This window comes from Thermobia domestica, chromosome 5 (genome assembly GCF_964235325.1).
Source record: "Thermobia domestica chromosome 5, izTheDome1.hap1.1, whole genome shotgun sequence".
Classification (NCBI taxonomy): domain Eukaryota; kingdom Metazoa; phylum Arthropoda; class Insecta; order Zygentoma; family Lepismatidae; genus Thermobia; species Thermobia domestica.
In genome coordinates this window covers 273796648-273812397 of record NC_137458.1, presented here as the reverse complement: position 1 = coordinate 273812397, position 15750 = coordinate 273796648, and positions in this window count along the sequence as shown.

Genomic DNA, 15750 nt, shown 5'->3' with positions numbered 1-15750 from the left:
GCCGTAGCTAGAGATTTTGGCGCCCGGGACGAAGTAGAATTGGGCGCCCCCTACACTTACCATACATACTTACTATACTTACCATGTTTGAATATAAGAGAAGCAGTTTTGTTGTTATGCTATGCTGGATTTTATCAAGCTGCTTGAACAGACCATCACAACATTCAAAAATGATCATTATGTGTTCTTTTACACATAAGAACTGCTTTCAAGATTTTTTTTGGACTAAAACTTCACAAAACTACCTTTGGTTGTATACAAATGCACTTAAAGGACATTTATGTAAATTTACAGCTATTTACAACGTTTCATACTATCGATATGAGATGGAATTTCAATACATTAGAAACTATATACTTTTAAAATGTTCGAAATAGGTAACATCATTAATTTCTAGTATCAATTGTAAATTTTTGTAATTTAATTCTGTATATGACCACATAAATAACATTTTAATCTCGATTCGTTTAATACCAGTAATTAAACGGGTTGAATTTCTTAATGATAGACTTTCTTCTGTTACTCTTAAGGGTTGGCGGTGTGGTATTGTTTTAAATGTATATGCCCCAACAGAAGATAAGGATGACGATATAAAAGAGTTTTTACGAAGTAGTAGAAAGGGTATTTGTCCAACTCCCGCGATACCATATGAAAATTCTATTAGGGGATTTCAATGCGAAAGGGAAAGAAAGTCTGCATAACGCAAGTAAAGACAACAGAGTTAGAATCGTGACCTTCGCAACATCGAAAAACCTTATCACGAAGAGTACAGATGTTTATTAATACACGTGGACCTCGCCAGATGGAAGAAAACAATCAAATTGATCACGTTTTGGTAGGTCATTCAGAGGATCTACCTGTGACACTGATCACTATCTGGTAGCAGCGATAATAGGAGATAGATTATCGGTATATAAACGAAATATTCAACATCTAAAAACGCAGAGGTTCAGTTTAAAGAAGAGGATAACCAGGCTAGAGGGGAATACCAAATTGAACAGTCGAATAGATTCTCGGTTTTAGAAGGTTTTGAGAGCACTAGTGTTGAAAATACTCAGGTTCAAATTAGGGATAGCATTAAAATTTCAGCAAGAGAAAAATGGGACACGCGGAAATACGTAGGAACAAACCATGCATGGTTCGGCCAGGAATGCATTAAACTAGCAGAGAAGGGAAACCAGGCAAAACTACGTTGGGTACGAAATTCGAACTACCCAAAATTTCGTTGATATCAGATGGGAAACTTTCAAAATATAGAGCAAAGAAGGACGATTTCTGAGGCTAAACTTAATGAACTTGAAGATAATAGTAAAAAATCGAGACATGTATAAGGCATCATCGAATTTAAGGAAGGCATCAACATAGCGAATATAATTTAAAGAGATATCACGGAACAATTGTCACTAATACAGATGGCATCTTGAATGGATGGAAAGATTTCTTTGATGATTTTTAACACGCAGCCAAAAATCAATGTTCGTGGGGAAAGGGAAATGCACACAGCACGACCATGGCTATAAAGAAATTAAAGAGACACAAATCTCCTGGTATAGAGGAAATTCCAGTTGAGTTAATTTTAGCTGGAGGGGAAAAGTTTGGGACAAGATACACAAACTCATTCTGCTTATCTGGAACAAGGAGGAATTACCGCAAGAGTGGAAAGTATGAATCATTGTTTCAATTCACAAGAAAGGCGACAAAGCAGACTGTAATAATTTATCGATGCATTTCTCTTATGTGAACATCTTATAAAATCCTCTCAAACATTCTATTGGTAACATTGATCCCATACCCAGATGAAATTATTGGAGATTATCAGTGTGGATTTAAAAGAAATCAATCAACTATCGATTAGATATCTATCATTTCTCAAGTACTCGAAAAGAAATGGGAATACCATACCCCGGTACATCAGTTGTTTATTGATTTTAGAAACGCTTACGAATTTTTTTAGGACTGTACAACATTTTTGTAAAGTTTGGAATTTCAAAAGGCTAGTTAGATATGCTTAAATGAATTCCAAAGTAAAGTTCCTGTAGGAAAATTTTTGTCCACGAGCTTCCATGTCAAGAATGCCCTGAGACAAGGAGATGCGTTATCGACATTATTATTCAACTTTATTCTGGAGTATGCTATAAGGAAAATCATAGATAGCAACAAGAGTTTACAGCTAAATGGTATTTACCCAGATTATGGCGTATCCTGATTATGTAAATCTGATAGGATATGATAATAGAATAGTAGAAAGAAGTACAGAGGCCTTATTAAACGCTTTCAGGTTTAGAAGTAAATAAAAAAATGCATGGAAGTTAGCTGGGAACGTAATACTGCAAATTATGGATTCGTCAAAGTATCAAATAATATACTACTTTCGATAAAGTGGACACATTCAAGTATCTAGAATCAAAATCATATCCACGAAGAAGTTAAATGTCGAATGAAAGCAGGGAATTTGTGTTATTATTCAGTTCAAAATCTTTCGTCGTCGCAAATTCTGTCGAGGAATTTGAAGCTGAAAATATATAAAGCGATAATCATGCCTGTTGTTCTGTATGTTTACGAAACATGGTCACTTACTTAAAGGAAGAATGCAGACTGAAAGTATTTGAGAATAAAATCCTAAGACGAATATTCTGACCCAAAAGAACGGGAATGGGCAATGGCGAAAACTTCATAACGAGGAATTGCATAATTTATATCGTTTACGAAACATTATTTGGGTAATCAAATCTAGGAGCTCGGAAAGGGGGGGACTCAGGTCATGTAGCGAGAATGGAAGAAAGTAGGAACGCTGTCAAAGTTTTGACTGGAAAATCAATAGGGAAACGTCCATTAGGAAGGCTTAGGCCCAGATGGGAGGACACTATTAAGATGGATCTCGCGAAAATAGTAATAAAAAGTAGAAACTGGATCCAGTTGGGTACAGATAGAAGTCATTATAGAGCCTTTATGAACACGATATTGAACTTCCAGGGTCTATAGGTCATAGAGTTAGTTAGTTAGTTCTTTTACTGTAAAAAATGTGTGAAGTACCTAGGTATAACCGAAATTCAGAAGAGGCCTTCTTTGTGAATTTCGATAGAGGTGAAGAATACCTTTAATGTTTGTATTTAAAATCCAAAATTGGTTTGGCTAATACATATGTTTGAAATCATAGTAATTACTTAATTTCTTAATGAATGAAAGTTTGAAATTAAGATTACTTAACATACACATACCTATATATATGTATGTAGATAGATAAAAACAAAACACAACTAGATACGTAGGCACAGAAAAATTATTCTAGCAATACAAGTAGTTGATGGAGAAAGGATCCCAATAAATTCCTTCAAATTGAAAGCATTTTAAATGTTAATGGAATAAAGAAAAATCACTCGTAATTATCAGTCTTTGAAGAAGACAAAATTCGTTGGGTTAAGTGCTGACCCCTTAAGTCCCTCTTCTACAAGTTCGATCATGTTATTATTTGTTGTTTACGTTCATTTTTAATATTCCCGCGCAAACATGAGCTTGCGTGTGTCTCTTCACTACTCTCTCACTTTCATACCTTCATTCCCACCATCGTGATTAATCCCATTGGGTAGAGAAGCGTGAATAATTAAGTTAACTCACCACCATCATAACACCTAACATGTATTTCAAACTTTGACCGTTTCCGATTTAGAAACCGCTTCAGTGTACACTATAAGTCATTATTCAGCACTTGTATATCAATCACATTGTCATTAACAAATCAAAGTAATAAGTAAAAACTTGTTGTGACACCTATTGAAAAGTGTGAATTGCGAGCGAAGCAAGCAAGAAAATTTTAAACTAATTTATTTCTTTGCAAACGGACAACAATATTGATTTAATAGGGCGCCAATACTTATACGGGGCACCGCGTCACTTGATTTTTCTAACACTGTTTCTTTCTTCTTGCTCGTTTCGCGCCACAGCGAATAAGTAAAAAAATGTTGTGACTCTTATTGAAACGTGTGAATTGAGAGCGGAGCGAGCAAGAAATTTTTAACTTTATTTCTTTGCAAACTGACAATATTGATTTAATAGGGCGCCAATGCTCATACGGGGAGCCACGTCGTTTGCACTTTTCTAACACTTTTTCATTCTTCTGGCTCGTTCGGCGCTCTCTTGCTATCAGCGGCCGGGGCAACCACCCCGCTCGCCTCCCTAGCTACGACTCTGCCAGGACCAGCTCTAGACAATTTGCCGCGCCGTGCAGCAGAATCATTTGCCGTCCCCTTTCTCCAGGACTGTTGGGAAAAGAGCTGGTTTCACTGGAATTGTAAACTGATATATTGAGATTGAAGTTCGATATTGAATTCTATAAAAAGGATTACCATCTTTCCTCTGCAGGCAAGGGCGCCGATTTCTCTGTAAATTTGGGGGGCCCATTCAGATGCAGAACGTATATATGAGAATTTTAAAACAAATTGCATTCAAATTATGCCAAATATTGTAAATTTACAAACACAGTAAGAGGGCTCACATGAGCTTTGGGGGGGGGGGGGAAGGGCTCGCCCTCAGGGATGGACGCCCTTGTCTGCAGGTGTGTTTGCTTTGTTAAAAATCTTAAAAGTCACGATTTTAAGTATGTTACCCCATCATTAACAACGAAGTGGAAAAGAGCATTCGCACGAAGAAAGGCCTGGCACTACAAATAGGCCCTATAATCTCGTTGTGTCTGCTTTCTCTTTCTTTAAATAATTATCTATTATGTTAATGAAAGATAAAGCAAACACACCTGTAGAGGAAAGATTTTAATGCTTTTTATAGAATTCACTATGAACTTCAATCTAAATATATCAGTTTTCAATTCCAGTACAACAAGCTTTTTTAATCTTTATTTCTTGATTTATCTTCTACATTTGTTAAGAAACTTAAAACAAACAAACAAACTGCTTTCCACCTTCAATGATAAGGCAAGAACGCAAATATACGAAGGTATTTCCAAAAGTTTCCAATCGGGCACCAATATTTTGCTTCACTGATAATAATTCATACAGTGCCATCTATGAAAGAGATAATGTATCAGTTTCAACAGTCTAGTAGTGTCAGCTCATTAGAAAAGTCCTTTGAATTTGTTACTGAGCGTTGAGTTCGCACTACATGATAATGCTTTCAGTTCACACAGTTGTTATTGACAAGACTGGAGTGAAAAAAAAAAAAATGATTCCGAGGAGATATAGCACTCACCCTTCAACTCAACCTGAGCACTGCAGACATGGCAACGTCATCTGTAAACTGAGTCATTGTCATGCAATATGTGAGCTCAATGCACATCGACTGATTGAAATGGCTGCATCTAATGAAATGACACAGCTACACTATGGACTTGATACGTGTCTTATTACGCAAGGTGCTCAACTGGAACACTTGTAATAATTTCAAGATAATTTTTGCAATTTACATTTCTTAGCTCACATCACACAATGACATGTTTATTAGATTTGACAGATTAAGTGTTTGAAATCGGATCGATACATTTTGACTTGTATATATATACACTATGGCGCTAAATTCGTTGTACAAAAGCCGAGGAGTGATTCCTGAGAGTAAAGCAAACAAAAAAATTCCAATAAACATAGGGCGAAAAAAACATCGTTTACGTGTTATAGGCTGCCGAAAACATGAAAAATTGAATTTTAAAGGTTCATAGCTCCAAAACTATGGGACCTACCGTGGTTGGGTCAAGACTTCACTTAGGAACTAGTATGTGCCCTATCCAAAAATGCGTGTTTCATAATCCTGAGGTGCTTCCACAACAATTTTCATAGAGTGAGTTTGACTACGGGCCTATGGTACCGGTATATAGTACTCTCCAACTCCCTCCTTAAAAATTGTTGCGTGAGTACCTTAGGATTCTAAAATATGTATTTTTGGATAGAGCACATACTAGTTCCTAAGTGAAGTCTTGACCTGATTACAGTAGGTCCCATAGTTTTGGAGCTATGAACATTTAAAAACCATTTTTTCATGTTTTCGGCAGCCTATAACACGTAAACGATGCGGTTTTCGCCCTATGTTTATTGGAACATTTTTGTTTATTTTACTCTCAGCAATCACTCTGCTTTTGTTCAATGAATTTAGCGCCATACTACATATATATATTGTTATGGCTATGTTCAAATAGATGTTCAGATTTACTGATGGGATGATATTTTTTTTTTCAATTAATATTGAAATGTTTGTACCACTTCCGATTTTAGTAATAAAATTAGAGTTGAGATGGAATATATTCTTACTGCTTACAAAAACTATTTTCGCTATTTATTCCGCCTTTACTATATAGCGAAGAACGTTAAAACCGTAAGGGATCGATATCGTCAACTTTCGGTTTGAATAGAGGGATAGAGAGAAGATACTACATAGTAGATATTTATATAATGTTAAATTGATTTTAAAAAAAATATATATATTCTCGCAGGCTCTTATCATTCTTGCTCTATGGAGACCAATATTGAAACCTGAAGTTGTAGTTAATTCCTATAATGGCTTTTAGTTAGGTTTCGATCATCATCATCATCATAAGTATTCTGCTATTATTGGCAGGCCGCATGCAGTAACTACACAGAGAAAAATTCGTTCTCCGAACAGCGGTATATTGAACAAATATACGGTATCCTCTTGCTTGCTATAGAAATCAGTACGGAGCATACGTTATCCGTATGCTACATAGGCACTGCCTTTAGGTGTTACATCATGCCGTTGCAGGATGTCTGACATCTAACAGTTTTGCGTATATCACATACATATACTTGTTAACTTCGTCAGCTATATGTTATATACGTCCATTTGTATGTGAAATCCTGACCGCCTACATTTTTTCATACGGCAAGTACGTATAGATGGAATACGTCTGCTGTACGTTAAGTCCAAAAACTACAGTCCAAAAGTCCAAAATCTTTTTAAGTACGCCACCTACAGTTTTTTTCTCAGTGTGAGAAGCTTTTATGCTCCACAGTCTTTCGCTAACTTCTTCGCGTTCATGTACAATTTTTCTGTTTTCATATCGTTCATTAATTATAGTCTCCTCCGCCCCTCCCTCTCTTTCCTGCCACCATGTCCTCTAGCACGTTACTCATGATACAGGTCTGCACGGATCTGAATTTTTATCCCGGGCCCAGCCCGACCTGTGAATTTATAATGTAAGGCACGACCCGAGTCCGAAATAGGTCCTAACATTTAGGACCGAGCCCGCCCGAGCTCGTGTGATAATCAAATGAGTCCGACATAAGCCCGAATTACAGAAACTTAATAATTAACGCAAAATTGTATTTTTATTTACAGCAATTAGAGGTTTAATTTTGCAGTTGTACTTTAAAAGTTCTCCAGAAAGAATGGTGCAATATATATAATTGTACATTATTTACAAAGTTAGGCCCGAGAAATATGGTTGTATATTTAAAAATTTATCGTCCGAGCCCGAAGTGATATGTGCTTTGTAGGCCCTAGTTCGACCCGCAGGCCGGGTCGGGCTTAAGCCTGCCGGCTCGGCCCGAGCCCGTGCAGACTACCTCGTGATACTGTTCTTTCTTAGCCAATGTCCCAACCAGTTTCACTTCCTCCTCTTTATAATATTTAAAATTGTTCTTTTCCTCCACCACCATTTCTAACACCTTCTCAATTTGTTTTCCGCTCAACCCAGCTAATCCTTTTCATTCTCTTCCACACCCACATTTCGAAAGCTTTCAGTCGTTTTTCATCCTTTTTTGCGTAAGATCCATACAGCACAATACTCCACAGAAAACATTTTATGAGTCTTTTTCTCAACTCTTTATCAAATGTCTCTCAAAATAGATTTTTCTTCCTCCTAAAGGTCTCTTTTGCCATCCCTATCGTTACTTTTATTTCATGTTCGCACTTGAGATTAAATAAATTTCTGGGACACAACCGATTGCAGGACGCTTCTTCTCGCTATCTATTAACGTTTTGCTGTATTTTAATTAACATTAAAACTCAATGGGTTGAAGTCTACTGCCTCCTGTAGATGGGTCATCTCCACCAACGAACTCAATTTCTAACTTTTGACCCTCCATATTGTGCCCAGAAATGATGGTGGGTAACTCTTGAGATTTTTGTCTTCCGGACGGACCCTCGGACAGAGTAAATATTTTGGTAAAGCCAAAACTTCTTATGAATTTATATACAGATGAATCCCTTAATAGGGGATACCGGAAATGAAAATTTCGGAGGAGATTCAGACACTCAATACCAATACTCATATCACCAATAACAACCTTGAACCAAAGTACTAGAATTGAAACTTATGAACAAATATAAGGACTCACCTTTAAATTCATTATCGCAATGAGTAATAACATTTGAGGACTAGAATACGTTGCTCAACACCACATTATAATATAATGAAAAGAAGCTTTTGTTTTACATCGGTTTTATAAGGTATTTAAAAGGTTAATGATACCACATAAATTTACAAATCGACATATCTATCATTTCCTTTCCTTTGACAAACCTTGCAGCAGGTAATTTGTTTGCATATTAATTGTCATTCTTTGGTTGCAAGTGAACATAATAACAATAAAGTCATGGTCAACTTCTGTCAAATATTTTAAATAAAATGAAAATTCCTTAATAATTAGAAGTATAGAATGTAAAGAATGGATCAAAGGAGTAGAGTGAATTATTTTTTCAGAGTACATAAGCATATACCGAAGATGATTATAGTTATGGAATTCCATTGATTTATTGTGAGTGTCCTTCGTCAATGTAAGGGAATAAATAAATTCTGGTCAAACATGTGTTATCAAGGATATGCTATGAATAAGGATGTGCAATTAATGGAAGAATATTTATATTTTAAATATTTTTGCATTTCCTATTTGGGAACTGGAGTTAAAGAATAGCTAAGAACAATAACCATACTAGTATAAACTTTAAGGACAGTCGAATAGAATTTAAAAAGAAAGAACATTAACCACATAATTTTAAGATACTATGTTATGCTTGAGTACCATGGCATTACGAGTCCACGTGTGGCATAAGCACCATCCAAATAACGAATGACATTTTCTGCTTAAAATATAAAAGATGCAGAAATAACTTTTAGTGAAGTGGAACGCATTACAAAATATTTAAATTACAGTAGAGTACCATAATCTCGACCTAATGTGGACTGACAGGCAGTGACGTAACTAGAGCGGACAAACGGGGCTTGTGCACCGAGCACCAAATTGGACGGGCGCAAAATTGGGCAAATGTTTGGGGGAGCGTTTCGATTTGGTTGGTCAAGGGGGAAGGTGCTAAAGCGAATTCTTGCCCCGGGTGACAACTAGTGTATTAGCGTCGCTGCTGAGAGGACGTCGAGTTATCTAAAATGTAGAATTTTATTGAATAAGGAATGAATTACTCACAGCTAAAAATATTTTACTTCATATAATTCTAATGAAAGTTCTAGCACAATACAGATCACCAGGGCATTTTTTAAGAAATCGCTACTGGGTATCCAGGCACAAAAAGGTCCTTGTCACACACAGCAAAATTCAAAAGCAGAGATTTTTTAAAAGTGTATTTTGTATAATGTACACTTTTGAAACAATTACATTTAAAAATGACGTTTTTGTCAGACTTCTGCTAACCGTTTCGTTTCCGATTCAACACTGCCATCAATACAGGAGCGGACATTTCTTTTTTTACATTCTGGCTCAGATCCGCCTTCAGGTCGGTAGTACTTAAAGATAAAACTGTACTGTGCTATCATAATTTGATATTTTCCATAATTTATTTATTTATTTATTTTTATGTCCATATTTTAAAGTTGTACATAGACAGGACAAAAAAAAAAAAAAAAAAAAAAACGCGACTGATGCAGATGGAGAGGATACAAAACAAACAGTGCAAAACACAAACTACTGAACACGGAAATAACAATACGTGAACTTGACTAAACATTTCCCTAACGAAATAATTTTATGTTTATACCTCGGTGCATATTTTAAGACATTTTCACTAGGCGACATTGGAACTTTTGCATCATGATATGAGATATTTAATTAAAGGTCTTCGTAAGACCCGTTAACATTTTGTATCAAACATTCAAGTCGCATTACCTAGAAGGAACATGTAACCAGTGAATGCCACACTTACTACCACACTTTCTGTAATATATTTTGTAAAATATGCATCAGAAGACACGGAAAATATGGTGGATTTAAGCATCGTCAACGTTATGCTATCTAACCGGGATCCACTTAACGAAGTTTTAAGTAACTCTATCAAATCTTAGTGTAAAGATAACCGACGATATAAAGTACCAAAAGTAACCACCATGGTCCAAAACAAATGCTGAAAAAGAAGTAGTGATTAAAACAATATTTCGCACATAAATTCAAATATTTTATTTACCAAATGAAAATTTCGAAATTACATATAATACAACGAACAAAAACGTGTTGTAAGCTAAAGATAAGTACATGAGGACTTACACTCATAAGCAATTGAATTAAATATATTTTACTTCTAGTATACGGAATACATAAATGGCAGTTGGAATTTTAAAAATATTTTTGTTATAATTTAATTATTAGTTTTAACTGTGCTACTGCAATCCTAAACTATTTTCCTAATTCTTTTTCTCTTTTTTTTTTGTGTGTATTATAGGTCAATGGTTAATCTGCAGAAATTCCTCCTTAAGCTGTTTATAGATATTATACAGTTGTTACGACGTCCCTGACTTCATGTGTTAAGTATTTAATATATCATGGAAAAACAGAAATTTCCAACTTGTGCCTGAATCTGAACTTGGATCCAACCAACCAGTGGTGACATCAACCCTAAATTGGTCTTTGTGTATCATATGTCAGAATCCTGATGTGAGTGATTTGTGTTGCCCAGCAAATAATCGTAACCCAAAGAACAAAAATTCTGGATACATATCTTTGGCTAGAAATTTAGAACAATTCAAAGAAATTGGGGAGTTACCCACAAATATTAGCTTGGAGAGATTTGATGAAGTACACGGTGGAGTGAAAAAAACATTCTTGGAGAGAAAAGCTAAGTGGCATAAATCCTGTGTACTGAATTTCAATTCAACAAAATTGGAAAGAGCTAAAAAGAGGAAACGAAGTAGTGAGGGTAGTGAACACTTGAGCTCCTGCCAACGGGAGAGACTGAGAAGATCATCATGCTCTTCAAGTCCATCTATAGATTTGTGTTTTTTCTGGTTCGCGAAGTGATCCACTATTCAACGTTACAACTTTCCAAGTTGACGAAAAAGTCCGTGAGTGTGCAATTCTACAACAGGGCCAAAAGTTGCCTTCAAAACTGTCCGCAGGCGATATGATTTCACAAGAGGCCAAATATCATGCTAAGTGTCTGACGAGATTATATAATAAATATAGAACAGTGACTGAAAAAATAACAAATAGCTCAGTTCAGTTATGCGAGAGTGTTACTTTTGCAGAATTGATAGACTAAATAGGATTCATCAATAAAACTTCCTCAGAGTCTCGCCCAGTTTTCAAAATGTCGATATTAACTAAAATATACGCTTCCCGGGTCTCTCAAATGTTAGGAACTTCTCTAAGTGAACTTGTAAATGAAAATACTTCACGCTTACATCAAACGATTCTTTTACATTTCCCTCATCTTACGACACAGAAGTCTGGACGCGAGTACCTTCTTGTTTATGATAAAGATGTAGGCGATGCTGTGCGTGATGCATGTCAGCCTAACTCAGACGCTAATGCTATTGCTCTTATGAGAGTATCAAAAATAATCCGACAGGAGATGGCCGATCACCAGTGTGCATTCCAAGGAGAATTCACTGCAGATTGACATACAGCGTCAGTATCCCGAGGATTACTTGCTCTTGTCAATATGATACTTTTATGTTCTTGTATGGAAGAAAACAGAAATGACATCGTTGACTGTATCTCAACTTCTTATGTACGGTATGCTAACTCGTAAGTCTGGTGGTTCAGGAAATTGCCATAGTTTAGAGCATGAGCCACCACTTCCAATATACTTAGGAACGATGATACATGCAAAGACCCGAAAGAAAGAACTGGTGACAGCTCTTCATGGCCTGAGTCTCTCAATATCTTACACCAGAGTTCTAGAGATTTCTTCATTACTCGGTGCAAGAGCAGTTAAACAGTATGAGGAAGAGAATATTGTTTGTCCAATTAACCTGAGAAAGCAACTGTTTACAGTAGCTGCTTACGACAACATTGACCATAACCCTACAAGTTCAACTTCAGAGAGTTCTTTTCACGGGACAAGTATATCGATATTTCAACAAGTTACGCCAGAAGCCACGGAATTCCGAGAAGCCTGCAACTCCCGTTTTTACAAACCGATCATAAAGTGCGTAATATTTCCGAACTTCCAGATGATTTTTGTGTTGTGCTACTGGCGTTCCTCAAAACAAGCAAAGCAGAACTGCCAACATGTTCATCAACAACGGCGGCTGCTATATTGAATGGAGAAGTACATCTGGAAAAAGAGCAAGAGCTGGAGTGGTTGTGATTACAGCGAGTTTCAAATCAGGCAACAGAATCCAATGAGGATCTCGGGGTGCTTTTCATGCTAATCTCCCTTCTACGCCAAAAAGTTCTTACCATCTGTATGCAGTATTATCCAATTATTTCGTTAAGATTTTTCATCAGTGGCCATGGTGAAGCATGGCATGGACATTGTTAAACACATAACAGAACATCTGAATGGAGATCAAACTCCAGTCATTGCAATGGATCAGACTCTTTTTGCACAAGCAAAGCTTATACAATGGAACTGTCCAGAAGAATATGGAGAAGGAAATATTGTCGTAATGTTCGGAGCATTTCACATAGAGCAAGCTTTCCTACGAGTAATTGGACAGTGGATGAAGGGCAGTGGCATTGGATGTGTGCTCATAGGCACTGGTCTCTACTCTTCTTCTTCAGTGGATGCCTTTCTGAAAGTTGCATGTTGTTAAAGCGAGAAGACTTCATCAAATCATAGCAGCTACATTGTTTCAATTAATTCACGAGGCCCACGAAGAATATGGAAAGAACCTCGATATTCGACACTGGTGCAGCACTACATGCAAAGAAAGTCCTATGTTCCAGTACTGGGAAAAATGCCTGCAACTTGAAATTCTGCTACTTCTGTTTGTACGATCCATTTGGCAGGGTAACTACCAACTGTATCGTGAGCGTCTCAAAGAAATGCTTCCGTGTTTTTTTGTCCTAGATCATCACCACTATGCAAGATGGATACCCATTCACTTAAAAGACTTGGTCGAAGCAGAAACTAAACTTCCGCGTGTACATGAAGCATTCATGTATGGAAAATTCGTCGTCCAGAAAAGAAACCGTTTATTTTCTGCTATCAGCATAAACCAAGAACACGAGCAACATAATGCACTTGTAAAAGAAGATAGAGGAGCAGTGGGACTCACAGAAAATCCAGCAGCTTTACGAAGATGGATGATTAGTGGTCCAGAAGTACAGCGCCTTCTTCAAGACTTTGATAAATCAAGTAGTGAAGTACTTTTTGAGGGACAGAATCGACAACACCATGAAGAATATCCGGCATTCCAGGCGAAGTTCAGAGGAAAAGTACTGGCTGTGTAAAATAGTTTTAAGGAATTCGGTAATCCGTTCTTAGATTGTGGTAAAGATTTGATTGTCATTGATAGTAAAGTTATTGTTGACTATATGCAATCACAACCGCAGAAGACGAAGGAATGCGTCTTTATAAAGCTTTTGTTGAAAACCGATTGACGCACAAATCAGAAACGATTTTTCAACCACTTACGAAAAATCGTCTTTGTCTTTTCACCACACCCATTGATTCTAATTCAAAGAATCAGAAGATTATAAAAGTGCTAAAAACAGATGTGCAGTTGTTCTCACGCCTCTTCCTTGTTAGCCAAACGCGAAACATGGATCTTCTAGAATTCTTCAAATATGAAAACCAGCCATTCTCTCCATCTCTTTCCACTAATGGAGGAATTTACCAAGGAAACAAATCAGAAATTGTTCCACTTCTGAAAAAGGTACTAAACACCGAGGAATATAGATCTCCTGAGAATTCAAACACTATTTTATATGATGTCTCTGTTCTTCCCAATACAATCAGACCACGTGCATCAAAAACCTTTGAAGACTATTATCACGCTGATTTCCAGCCCTTTCTTTTGCGGGACATTGATAATTTGAAACCTCAACGGATCGACCTGATATGGAATAGGTATATTTCACCAAGTCTAAAATCTTTTGCTCGGGAAAAACGTGGTGCTGGACACGGAGAAAAGTTCAACCAAATGATCCAATTCCAAATAAATGTTAAGATTTTCTAAGGAATACCGAAAATAAGGAGGAGCTCTTTCAACTTCTCGCCACCCTTGTATCAAAGCATATCACGGCAGTGCAAGTAGTGTTTACTGTGCGTGATTCTGTCGTTGGAAACATTAATGCACAATCACCTGTAATTGGAGAAAATTTCCAATTCCATGAGGAAGCGGATAGCAGAATAATTCTACAGCTGAAAGATGTTATGAAAGCTGGATTCCAAAATGTAGTGCTTCGCACTGTTGACAGTGATGTTGTTGTTCTTGCAGTTGCTTATTATTTCCGTTTAGCGGCGCTTGGTTTGGAACAGCTCTGGATCTTATTTGGAGTAGGACATAACAGAAGATTTATTCCAGTACACGACATTGTCAAATCGATTGGTAGAGAGAAGTCTGAGGCACTTCCTGGATTCCATGCCTACAGTGGGTGCGATACTGTTTCAATGTTCAACGGGAAAAGAAAGACATCCGAATGGAAAGTATGAAATCAGAACAATGAAGTAACCTCGACTTTTCGACACACTTTCTGCTCCCCAAACATCACTTGCTGATGACGTGCTAACAAGTTTCGAGCGTTTCGTAATTCTTCTTTACGATCCAACAAGCTCAGAAATCAATGTTGATGTGGTAAGAAAAACACTCTTCACTAGAAAGAATTGCCGATTCAAAATCTACCGCCAACTAACGCAGCACATAAACAGCATGTTTTAAGAGCAGCTTTCCAAGGAGGACAAATGTGGGGACAACCTATGAACTGAAATCCTCAAATACCTTCTCCTAGTGAATGGGGGTGGTGTCTAAATTATCATTCGTGGATACCAATGTGGTCTCATTTACCGGATGTGTGGAGTGCCTCCAAGCAATTCCAGAAGTGCAGTTGTAAATATGAATGCATATGAAATATGAATGCGTGAAATCAGGACAGCATTGCACAATTATGTGCACGAACTACCAAGACAACTACGGAACAGTTTGTTTTTATTTTACGTTTTCAAAAGTTTTAATAATCGTTTTTGTTTTACTTTTCAAAATATTCAATACTTTTATTTTCTCTTTCCTTGTGATGTTAAATATAGTTTATAAGCTGTTATAAGAGGAAACTGATATTATAAGAGACATTGTTTATCATTTACTTTTTCTTTCAAACCATAATCACTTGCACTGTGCTGACTTTTGAGATAGAAATGAATAATGTTCGAAAATAAAACTAGAGTTTATTTCGTATTATACGAGCTCGATTTTTTGGTAGGGAATCCAGACATTCAAACTGCACCTGGTCTATCATTATCAACAAGTGAAATAAAAATATGAATTCAATACGTGATGTCAATTTGGGTTACAGATTACACATTAAATTCATACCTTTTGGTTGATGCCTCCCCACCCTAATTGTGTTGTATATTCACACCGCATCTTCGCCGTCATCAAGGCAAACAGGTAAATAACAGTTT